We start from the raw sequence: 12,222 nt of genomic DNA, 5'->3' as shown, positions 1-12,222 counted from the left end.
CCCCATTATCAGTTACTCTTCATTTCCCTCTAGTCCCAACTAACCCACTTTCTGTTTCTATGGATTTTCCTAGTCTGGACCTTTCATATAAATGGAATCACACAAGATGGGGTCTTTTGCAATTGGTTTCTTTCACTTAGTATAACAAGGTTCATTCATGTTTTACCACGTGTCAGTATCTCATTCCTTTTTATGGCTGAATAATATTCCATGATATGGATATACGATATTTTGTTAATCCATTCATCATTTGATGGATATTTGAATTGTTCCCACTTTGTGGCTATTATGAGTAATGCTACTATGAACATCCTTGCACAACTTTTTGTGTGGACGTATGTTTGCATTTCTCTCAGGTATATATCTAGGAGTGAAATTACTGGGTCAGATGGTAATTCTCTGTTGGACCTTATAAGAAACTTCCAAACTTTTCCACAGCAGCTACAACATCTTGTATTCTTTCCAACAATGTGTAGCGGTTCCAATTTCTCCACACTGTCACCAGAAGTTACTATCTATCTTTCTGATTATAGCCGTCTAGTGGATGTGAACTGGCATCTCATTTTTGATATGCATTTTCTTAAGGAGTAATGATATTGAGCTTTTTTTTTTCTTCATGTGTTAATTGGCGATTTGTATATCTTCTTTGGAGAATTGTCTATTCAAATCCTTTGTCCATTTAAAAAATTGGATTATTTTTCTTTTTATTGAGCTGTAAGAGTTCTTTATATATTCTGGGTATTATTAGACCTTTATGAGATACTAGATTTGCAGATATTTTCTCCTATTCTGTGGACTGTCTTTTCTCTTTCTTGATAAGCATGTAAATTTTTAATTTGGATAAAGTCTGATTTATCTGTTTTTTCCTTTTGTTGCTTGTGCTTTTGGTGCCCTATCTAAGAAGACTTTGCCTAACTGAAAGTCACAAAGATTTACTCCTACGCTTCTAAGAGTTTTATAGTTTTCACTCTTACATTTAAGTCTTTGATCCATTTTGAGTTGATTTCTGTATATAGTGTGAGATAGAAATCTGACTTCATTCTTCTGCATGTAGATATCCAGTTGTCTCAGTATCATTTGTTGAAAAGCCCACTCTTTCCCTATTGAATTGTCTTGGGCCCCTCGTCAAAAATCAATGGACTGTCGATGTATGGAGTTTTCTGGATTCTCATTTCTAATCCATTGATCTTTATGTCTATTTTTATGCCAGTACCACACTATTTTGATTACTATCACCTTGTAGTAAGTTTTGAAAATGGGAAGTGTAAGTCCTCCAAATTTGTTCTTATTTTAAAAGATAGTTTTGGCTATTCTGAGTCCTTGCATTTCCATGTGAATTTTAGGATCAACTTGTCTATTTCAGCAAAAAAGGAAGTTGAGATTTTGGTAAGGATTGCGTTGAATTTGTAGATCATTTTGGGGAGTATTGCCATCTAAACAATGTCTTCCAATCCATGAACACAGGATGTTTTCCCTTTTATTTAGGTCTCTTTAATTTCTGCCAAAGATGTTTTATAGTTTTCAATATACAAGTCTTGCACTTCTGTTGTTAAATTTACTCTTGAGCATTTTATTTTTTTGATGCTATTGTAAATGGGATTGCTTTCCATGATTTCATTTTGGAATTTCTAGTGTAGAGAAATATAATCAGTTTTTTAAATCAATCTTTTATCCTGAAACCTTGCTGTACTCCTTTATTAGCTCTAATAGATTTTTGTGTCATTCCTTAGGATTTTCTATATGCACGATCATGTCATCTGCAAATAAAGATAACAGTATGTTTTCCTTTCCAATCTGTATGACTGTTGTTTCTTTTTCTTGCCTAATTGCCCTGGGTACAATCTCCAGTAAAATGTTGAATAGAAGTGGTATGAGGGGACGTCCTTGTCTTGTTCCTGATCTCAGGCGGAAATTTTCAGTCCTTCTTCATTAAGTATGATGTCAGTAGTATGTTTTAGCAGATGCTTTTATGCTGTTATTTTTTATGAGACTTTATCTGTTGGAGATATCTACTGAAATATTTATAGATGAAATCATGTGATGTCTTGGATTTACTTTAAGATAATCCAGCAAAAAGGGGATAGAGGGTATAAATGAAAGGGGATTAGCCATATGTCGATAATTATTGAAGCTTGGTGATGAGAACAAAAGAATTCATTATACTATCTGGTCTAATTTTGTGTATGCTTGAAAATTTCCATATTAAAACTTAAAACTTAAAAAGAAAAGATCATCAGACACACATTCTCTACTCAGTCCTCAGATCCTAATCAGTGAAGGCCTCCAGAATGGAATAGAGCCTCAATTGGATTTAATTACAGGCTGGATGATGGCACAGACATCCAGCTGCAGGTCCAGATGCAGGAAGAATGTCTGGCTGGAATATGCAGTCACTGCGTCTCGGCACACGTCTGTTGCTATACGAGACCAGGACACGCAGATGATCAGGCCCTGGGCGAATGACGTCTCAGTAGAAGAGAGAATTGTCTTCGTTCCTCTTCCCTGGATCCCACCTCTGAGTGAGGCAAGGATTCCAGCTCCAGTAATTAACTTGGGAAGTAATCCTAGGAACACTAGTGGAAAATGGAGAAGTGAGATGGGGAAGGCGGGAAACCCAATGAAGAGCCAATTATTAAGCCAATTACCACGTGGGACGCTGGACCTTAAACCGCTGAGGAGTTTTGGTCAACATCATGGAACATGACTCAGAGTCATCCCAACGTAGGCGCTGGGGCGTTGACACACCGCCTGTCAATCTTTCCTTGAGGATTGCTCCCTGGGGACTTTAATTCTCCAGCAGAAAGCCCTCAGGCAGAGAGATACAGCTGTTGGGGTTGGAAGCAGAGGGGGCCTTCATTACAATGGTAAGACTCAAGGGCATGTGGGGAGGGGCACTGACAGCATCTGCTGCTGTGAAAGATTTTACCACACAGTATATCTGCCTTTAATGCGTTTTCATATCGCCCTCTCCTGCAATTAACCTTGGATGTCATTTAAGCGTTCACCCAGAAATTCACCTTTCTCAGGAAATGGAATAGAGAGTGATCTTATTAGCCATTTACTTCAACCTCACCTTTTCTTTCAAGGTCATCCCAGAGATCCCAGAGAAGCAATATTGAAAATGAGAGAAAACGAAGATGCCATCTTTCAAGCTGTCCCAGACATCTATTATGCAATTAGACTCAGTGAAAAGCAACAGAAGTGACTCATGTTTTCAAGGCTGACTGGGGGAACATCTCTGATAGAACCTCTGGCTCGAACCACACTCTCTTCTGGGAAGTCTGATCCCCTTCAGCACCATCTTCTTGGACTCCCCGGCCCAAGAAAGCAATTAGGAACTATATGTCTTGGTCTCCTGGTAGCCAAGAGATGACCCAGCCCAGTGGTATGCTGGTAAATATTTAACAACTGGTTCTATGGGAAAAAACCCCCCAAAGCCTGGGTTTTTAACTTTTGTCTGCTTCCATGGTGTAAGTGTTCTCATCATGGCTCATTTTAAGCTACCGATGGTTTAACGACTGGTTGCAAAATTCCTGAAAATTTACTGATTGGTTCTTGTGAGCTGTCACAAGCTGGCTCCAGCACACCGCAGCCACAGAGGACCACTCCTCTCCTGGACCCCTGTGGTTCAAAGCCAGTCTCTGCAAATCCTGTCAGCAGCATTAACAGCACAAGCAGTACCAGCCCTGCAGGGACCACGGAAAGCAGTGGCTGACCCACAGCGCTCTGCTCGGGGAACCAGAACCTCACACAGCCCCGCACAGACCCTCGCCACCTCCGAAAACCAAGGGAGGCGGGCAAACTGAGAGTCGGAAAGGAGGCTGTTACTGACCAGCAAAGGCAACCATGCGGAAGTCCACACCACAGGACCAGCCCTCATCAGGCTAAAAGGCAACTGTGTCACGTAGCCCATTCTGCACTTGCGCTTGCAGTGTACGGAGTCCCGGTGCTGTCTGTCTTGGTTCGCATACGCTGGTGGGAGTGACTGAGTCTCACCCTACTGACAGGAACTTCACCTGAGTTTGGTACTCATCCAGTCACTCTTCATGAATCACTTTTGTTTTCTTTAATAGAAGCCAAGTTCATTTTTGAGTATTGGACAGAGACCAACGTTTGGTGGGACAGCTAACAGAGTTCAAGAGCAATGTCCATTTGCAAGTGGGAGTGGCCTCTGAACCCAAGAAGAGAGGAAGTCCAAACTCTGGAAAATTTCACATTCAACCTAGTTGAATAGCGTGATAGCTAAATTAGTTGCTAATTATATTTAAATTTTAAATTTAAATGTATATATTTATATATATTAGTATAATTATATATTATATATTATATAATTTTAGTTGACTGATTTTCTAAAACGATGTTTCACCAGAACTCCAGGAAAATGTAGATTGAGGGGGAAAACTGGGTTAGGAGATATTTTAAAAATATCTAAATTTAGGATAATTTGAGAAATTATTTTTGGAGATTCGTCAGAAGAATTTTATAATGAAAGAGCACGGCATTTTGTTTCAGCCTAAGTTTTTGAGGAAATTAACGTCCTTGTGCTACAAGACAGCATTTCTCCATCGAGTTAAATGACCGGGTCAGAGTATTACGTGTTTCTTTTGAACGCTAAAAGAATACCGACTTAGATCTTTTAAAGCTTCAGAGTTCTTGGCTGAGGAAAGATGGCCTCAGCTAATAAAGCTGACTTTCTCCCTGTTTTCTGCTGCGGAACTGAGAGAATGCTGTTTGATTAGCAGGTTTCCACACTAGGAAAGAGCAAGTAGTTCTGTTCATTTTTCATCTATGGTATAGTATCCCGGTGCTTCAGACTGGAACAAAATAAGACACAATAAAAGGGAAAGAAATCCTCTTCTCTTATCCTACAGAATCCCTGGAGATGCCAGTTATGCTGTGATATCAAAGGACACAGAGATAAAGGATATTGTATGTAAATATAGCCTGAGGGAATCTCACTCAAATTGATCCATTTTTTTAGGTTGATTTTAAATGCATCAAACATCTTTTCAAAACACTGCCCCTCTTGCATATGAATTCTGCCTTATCAATTATTGCCAACAAATGAAACCTGCCATAGATGATTGAAAACAATTAAAATCCTCTCTTAAAAGCTCTCTGATTTGTCCTCAAATATAAGTACATTGGTTTCACCAGACTATTGAGAGAGAGACGAGGAGAGAGGGAGGGAGAGAGAGAGAGGGAGGAAGAGAGAGTCACTGAAGGTTTGGAAAAGTGCCCTGTTGGGGTCGTCTTTGGGGAAAAGGAGTTTGGCAACGGTGTGCAGAGGAGAATGCTGATAGTCATGGATGCTAGAAAGCCTGGCATGGTGGAATCAATTTCTTTGAAAGCAGCTTTTGCTCACCAAAGTGTTCTCTCTCTCCCTTTCTCTTTCTTTCTCGTCTGGAGCAGGCTGGCGGGTGTGGGACTGGGGAGAAGTTCTCATCACGCACGCAATACGTTTTAAAGGAAAAGCGATGGGGTGTGGGGGAGGAGAGAGGGGATGAGAGCCGGGTTTTCTGTCTAGGCTCCCTCCTGGACCCACCCCAGCTTCCCCTGTCTGTTGCCTGGACCACTGCACTGGCCTGTAACTTGTCCGCCTACTGCCATGCTTGCTTATTCCAGTCATTTTCCATCCAGTGGCCAGAGGGAATTTCTGTGGCTGCCCTTCCCGAAGGCTTTTCCGTGGCACCTGGACAAGGCCCAGTGTGATGGCCACTGCTACCCTCCAGCTGCATCTCATGGCACTTTCCCTAGTCATGTGGGCCATTTCTCAATCCCTTAAATGTGTTTATTTCTTCCCTCCTCTTGGATGGTCCATGCCGTTTCCTCTGGAATATTCTTCACTTTGTCCCCCCAATGGCTGCCTCTCTGTCATCCTTCAGATCTCAACCTAGATACTCTTCCCTTAGGGAGGATCCCCAACCACTCTTCCCAAAGAGATACTTCCTATAAGCCCCATTTTAGCCCCTTGCTTCCTTCAAAACACTTCACTCCACTTGTTTTATTTCATCTGTGAGGCTGTTTACTTGTGTTCAGTCTTTGTCTTCCATTACAACTGAAGCTTGGCCAGGGCCAGGCCATAGTTGTGTGTCCAATGCCACATCCACAGCACCTAGCATGGGGCCTGGCACAGAGCAGGCACTGGGGGACTGTTTTTAGAATGAATTCATGAAGAGATGAGATTTTTACAAAGGAGGACACTGGGCGGAGTCTAGCTGGGAGGGGAAGAAACTGATTTCAGTTTTGAGCAAAGTACTAGCCTTGGTCTTCATTGCTCACACAAGCCAGCAGGGTAGGTCTCATCTTCCCCACTACTGCAGAAGACGGAGGCTCAGAAAGAGTCAGGACTGACCCACCTTTATCAGTTGCTAAATGATATGAGCTTCCAATAGCACGGGCTTCTCTCCAAAACTTGTGGTGTTCCCCACACCACCTAACACACATTAACTTTGAGGTAACTACTGACTGCCCCCATTCAAACGCAGCTCAGGCAATGTGAAGGGTGGGGATCCAGGCTTTGGATCCATCTACCTAGAAGCCATGGTTGAGTCTGTTGCAGTTGATGAGAACGCCAGGGGAGACTGGAGAAGGTTCCAAAGTTTCTTGGGCTCCTGGTCTACCCTTCATAGCTCTTCAAGACATGATATAGCTGGGTGGGTCTTGTTTCCGTGAGAGAGCTGCCTCCATGGCTTGTGTTTCCATGAGTCCCTCTGTGGCCCTGGATGGCAGAATGAAGTATCAGTGGGTGGGGTGAAATCTGAAGAAAGCCAAAGTAGGATCAATTTCAGCTCTTGCCAGAAAATAGCCGTTTGAAATCTCTCTCAGCTTACGGGTCACTTTGAGAATCTGATGGAAGCTGAGAACTTCGCAGAGAAATACACATGAATTTTCAGACGTAACATCAGCAGCATCGTGGTTCCCCTGACCACCATCCAGAGGTCTCCTGGGGGCCAAAGATGCCAGATGAAGAACTACCACCCTACAAGTTCTTTTCCAGCAAGATTGGAGAAGTGCTATGTGCAGAAACTCTCCTGATCAGACTTCCCAAGGGAAGCAAGAAGAGAAATTGGAAACTGCCTTAAGCTTGAAGCAACTTCATTTTCTAGAGCAGAGGTCAGAGTGGCATCGAACACATTTTTCCATTTTTAGGATTGCCACTTGGCTGCTCACCGAGAGACGGTGATGGTGGTCAGAGCTGCAGACGGGACATCAGCTAATATGGGCTTTGGGGCACTAACTGGGACAATGTGAACTGTACGATCTGCTCAGCATGAAAAAGTGTCAAGAATGCCCTACTGGTGCCAATTTCTGAGTGTATCCTTTGAAGTTCTTCCTTTCACTGACTTTCTGAATTCCTTCATTCCACCCATTCACAACCTTTGCCAAACTTCTGCTTCCAGGTGAGGTCAGTGAGTTGGGGGAAGGGGAACGGGCCCAGGTGGCAGAGCCTGTTCCTTGGGGCCATCTGGTTGTCACCACAGGCAAAGGTATTATTTTCAAGAGGTATTTAAACTTCAATTTTCCAGGTCGTGCCTATTATATAGTCTATCTAAGGATCCCCTAATAAGAGACATTTGGGGGGAACTAAGCCTCTTTTAAAGTAGTTATATAAATATAAGTATTTATAAATAAAGGTTGGAGGAGTTCTAGGTTGGTGATTATAGGACCTGAGGAGGAAGAAGAAAGGAGATAGGAGTTCTTTCCACCCAGCGCAATCCCCACCCATTTCTGGAAACTTCCCTCATCTGTCTTCCATTCCATTTCTTGCTCCCTATGATAGTACTGCATGACACCGCCCACTGGCTGCCATGGACTGGATCTTAAGCGGACACCTGATCAACATGGGCAGGAGTACTTTGTAGGGTTTTGGACTTGGGGCTGAGAAAGAGAAGTCAACCTCCTTTAAGTGCCTCAAGTTTAGACATGCAACGTGGTTTCTGCCACATGGACCAAAGATGTGAATGGAGCTGGGTAGGGTGACGAGAGATGGAGAAAGACTCCTGAGACTGCAGCCCCCACTTCCCCTAGATTCATTTGTTTCTGAAGTCTAGATGGATTCTTACTACTGAGCTCTTGAGACACTTTAGAATTCTTTAAATATATCCCACTTCTTGTATATACTACTTTGAGTTGGGTTTCTGATATTTGCAACCCAAAGGATTCTCACTGTTGAAGCCTCAAAACATTCAGGGTCAAGTCTGTCCAGACCGTAACCCCAGCCCAACTGAGGGGAACACTGTCCAGTCAGGGCACAGGGCAGAAGGAGTGGCCTCTGTGGGGTGGACCTGTGAGGTCTCTGGGTAATTGAGGGTGATACAGGAAAGTTGGAGTTGGGACATCCCACAGAGGGTGCAAAAGGCCAGGAATGGGTTGGCCATCTTGCCTAGAAAGGTTAGGAGACCATATCTCAGGATCTCACCAGCGAGGGCACCAGAGCCCGGAGCACACTCCTCAGATTCCAGTGTTTCTATTTTGGTAGAGAATGTCTGATTAGACACATTCCCTTTGTGAATCAAGGTGTCTTGTGTGAGCTACATAAGAGGAACCACATTGCTCTACAGAAAGAACAGATAGAAAACAAGGGCTAATTTCTCCAAGGAGTGCCTTTTGGATTCACGGAATTAGTTAATGACTCAGTGATAGAACCAGGGTTGGTGATCACCAGAAAGTCTTAGACACAAACATGGAAGTGCTAAGAATGTTAAGTGGGCATGAGTTCTAGGGAGTAAATTCAAGCTCATATCAGGACAAAGGAATAACAATTTCAAAGCATGGAAATACTTGTGGTCTCAGAAAAAAATGTAAAGAATGCCCAACATCTGGCCATACTCAAAAGCCTTTTTCCTACTGGCATTGTACCCCTTCTTTTCCCACCCATTCTATTTGAATGAGACCCAGGGGAGGTGTGCAAAGGGCAGGCTGCCCTTCATGGGAAGCTGGCAGCCTCGTACATCTTCATGTTTTCCCCTCCTCCAACGGGGCACCTTCATTTCGGAATTATAAGTCTTAAGAGCTGGGAAAGACCTAAGAAGCCATCTGGGAGTCTTCAGCAATGGCTCTGGAGTGGGTGCCCCTTGTTCCACAAACCCCTGAAACTGTACAAAAATGTTGTGTATTACGTATTTCGGGGGGAGAAGTTCCATGGCTTTCATTAGGTCTTGCACCCTGGACTTGTGACCCCAAACTGGTTAAGATCTACCGTCCAACCCACTCATTATGGATGAAGAGACAGGCCTGGGGAGAGCACTGCTTTGGTGAGGGTCCTATGGGCAGATGACGGCAAAGCCTGGTTGAAGTATGAAATCTCCAAAGCCCCGGATTGCTCTTCCGCCATTATTGTGCTTTGCAAAGAGCCCACTGGTAGTTTCCTAAGGAAGTAATTTGCTTCAGGGAAATGCGACAGCTGTAAGCTATGCTTTCCTTAACTGGGAATTAATGAGTAAATAAGAGCTCTCCAGCTTCCAGAACGGAAGAGGTTATTATAATGCTTCTGCTTATGACTTTGTATTAAAAAAAATCCGACTCACCCATGTTCTCGAAGTTCTGTGTAAATATTAACACATTAATCTTCATATTGGCTCCACAAGACAGGATTTTTTTTCTTGAGAATTATACTTCTACTTCCACTAGATTTAAGGCATCTTAAGAGTTAAAACGCATAAAGCAAAGCAAAATACCTAGAAAGAAATCAGAAAATCTGTCTAACAGGAGAAAAAGGATCTGAGGTGAATCATTTGCTAAAACTGGGTGCGAAAGTCGGTATTAAGATTCCTGTCCACAAAGGCAAAAAGGAAATACAACTTTCATTTTTCATTCGCGTTCCCAAGATAAACTGGTATTTTTTCCATTTTGCCGTAGAAGAAATACAGGAGCTTATTTAATGTGTGTTCTGAACCAAATAACTTGATATTTCTCCCTTGGTTTATTCTATATAGACCCAGAGTAGTAATGGGTGATGCCCCACTCCCAGGGAAGAAGCATGGACAGTAATGAGAATTTAAGAGATTTCATCAGCCCAATACCACGCAGACAAACCCACCGGAGAGGGGAGGGGAAGTGGGAAAATTTGGTGCCATAGTAATAACAATTATTTTCGGCAGCTCATATCTTTTTAACTTTCCAGAGGCTCCTGCAGACATTGTTCCTCATCTAATTTCAATTCCTCGTGAACTCAGCTCCATTCGTTTACCTACCCTTCCAGCTTTGCCTCTTGTCATGGTAGATGGATTCCTCACCAATTCCCCAATCTCCTCCTGTCCTGTGGTGACCCCAGACTGCAAACCCACCATGTGTCAGTCATGGCACCAGGAGATAATGCAGGGTGTCTCAGGGGTCATCACAAAAACTTGATGAGAAGGTAATTTAATAGCCGTGTTACTGTTGATCAGAACTGATACCCAACCGCTCTCTTCTTTCCTTCATCTGCCTTCCATTCTTGCAACTCTGCCTTTTCCAAGGTCACCAATGACTGCAAGGTGTCACGGGTACGGTGCCAAACTGTCAATTAATTTTTATAAAATACTTTGCGATTTATATAGTTCTTTAAAAAATTGTGAAAAATATAAAAAGAATACAGATAGTTATGGAAAGACCTGTAACTGCACCAGAGATGTGGCAACCTTGGAGGGGTGTTGCTTTAATCTTCCTTCGAGAAAGAACTTGCCATTTAGCTGCAGGAGGCACAGTTAGCTGCCATCCTCCAGCAGTTAGTGCCCTCAGGACCTGCCTCAGTGTTGGAGCAGAGGCCACGCCCTTCTTGGGCAGCCCCCAGCCAATGATAGAGCATGGTCAGGATACTAGAACCTGGCCATTCCCGACCAATAGAGGGCTCTGCTAACGGGAATTCTTCCTTCCGGAGCTCCTTATTGGGTTGGCAGAGGCCAGAAGACTCTCTAGACTATTATGTTCCATGTTCCATGGGAAGGCCTAGGGACACATTGTTCACCAAGGCCATCAGGAACGTGCTGGTGAGGGGCACCAGCATCACTAAGAAGTTCCAGGAAGGCTCTTCCACTTTGCTCCACTCCAGCATGCCCACTCTCCCGAGCCTTTTAATCCAGTCTTCCACCATCTGCCGTGACAATTCAGGCATCTCCCCTTTGTTCCATGTGGGCCTTTCCTTGTGAGAGTAGGAGAGGCTGTCACAGACCTTGGCTCATTGATAGTGATATTTAGGGACATTGGAAGCCCTAAGGCAATAGAGACCATGGGCCAGTACCTAACCACCAGAAGCTAGACGGTCACAATTATCAAAACTACAGCAAAGTTGGAGCAGCACCAAGGGGCATGACTTACAAAGAATTGTGAAGATATTTAATAAAACATGGCATCCAGGGGAGAAATGGATGAGCCTCCAGCAGTGATGTGTTTCGTATTTAAAATCAAAAGGAAGCCAAACGGATGAACAGGAGGGCGGGGGAGTCGTTCCAAGAAAAAGTCACAAACTCTTGCCCAGGTCCTGGACGTGAGCCAGGTTTCAGACTGGAAACCCATTGATTGAAGAGCTCCCCAGGGTCCCAGAAGTAAAAGGCCCCCAACCGTATCACAACTAGATACTGTAACAATGCCCCTGCTCTCTCCCCACAGGGACTATGGCCATTTAGTGAAGTGTCCATACACTTGGGGAAGGAGAATGCCAGGACTTTTCGTGTACTACTAGTGAAAGAGTCTGTGTTGATGTTGATACTCAGAGACCCAAAGTGTCATCATGGTCCCCTGTTGGAGTGAGGGCATTCAGGGATGAGGTAATAAATGACATCCCGGCCAAAGTCCAACTTAGAATGTGTCAAGTGGCTTGATGAATTCATCAGGTGGTCATTTCCCTTGCTCCACATTATATAATTGGGATTGATATATTTCATAGTTGGAAGAACCCCCATATTGGTTCATTGGTCCATTGGTTCGTGGACTGAGAGCTGTCATAGTGGGGATGATTAAGTGGAAGCCCCTGAAACTGCCTTCTTCTGGCCCAAGATAACAAATAAAAAATAATGTTATATCTTGTGGGGACATTAGTGCCATCATCAAAGACCTAAAGTACAACAGTGGTGGTCCCAATCATAATCCCATTTAATTTGCCAGTGTGGCTCCTGCAGGATGGATCTGGATGCGGAAGGGTCTGGAGAGTGACTCTAGACTGCTACCATTTCAACTGAGTAGGAGCCCCATTGCAGCTGCTGGCTTGGGTGTAGTGTTCTTGCCGGAGTTGGTTGTTATGGC

The 12,222-nt window shown here is 43.6% G+C and overlaps 1 long non-coding RNA gene across 3 annotated transcripts; it reads right to left on the bottom strand.

The window, feature by feature from the left end:
• Nucleotides 1–2,261: 2,261 nt before the first annotated feature.
• Nucleotides 2,262–10,756, bottom strand: LOC139083683 (uncharacterized). 3 transcript variants are annotated; one of them, XR_011540594.1, is made up of 3 exons: nucleotides 10,197–10,752; nucleotides 9,531–9,680; nucleotides 2,262–2,573 (listed from the first exon to the last, which is right to left on the bottom strand). It is a non-coding gene; the product is annotated as an uncharacterized lncRNA (long non-coding RNA). The 3 variants fall into 3 exon arrangements; XR_011540596.1 differs by lacking the exon at nucleotides 2,262–2,573 and adding an exon at nucleotides 6,003–6,721 and having other exon boundaries at nucleotides 10,197–10,756; XR_011540595.1 differs by lacking the exon at nucleotides 2,262–2,573 and adding an exon at nucleotides 6,003–7,670.
• Nucleotides 10,757–12,222: the final 1,466 nt, after the last annotated feature.

The sequence above is a fragment of the Equus przewalskii genome, chromosome 5, assembly GCF_037783145.1.
Source record: "Equus przewalskii isolate Varuska chromosome 5, EquPr2, whole genome shotgun sequence".
Classification (NCBI taxonomy): Eukaryota; Metazoa; Chordata; class Mammalia; order Perissodactyla; family Equidae; genus Equus; species Equus przewalskii.
Note: the sequence above shows the minus strand (reverse complement) of the source record. Positions and strands in the feature narration are given on the sequence as shown.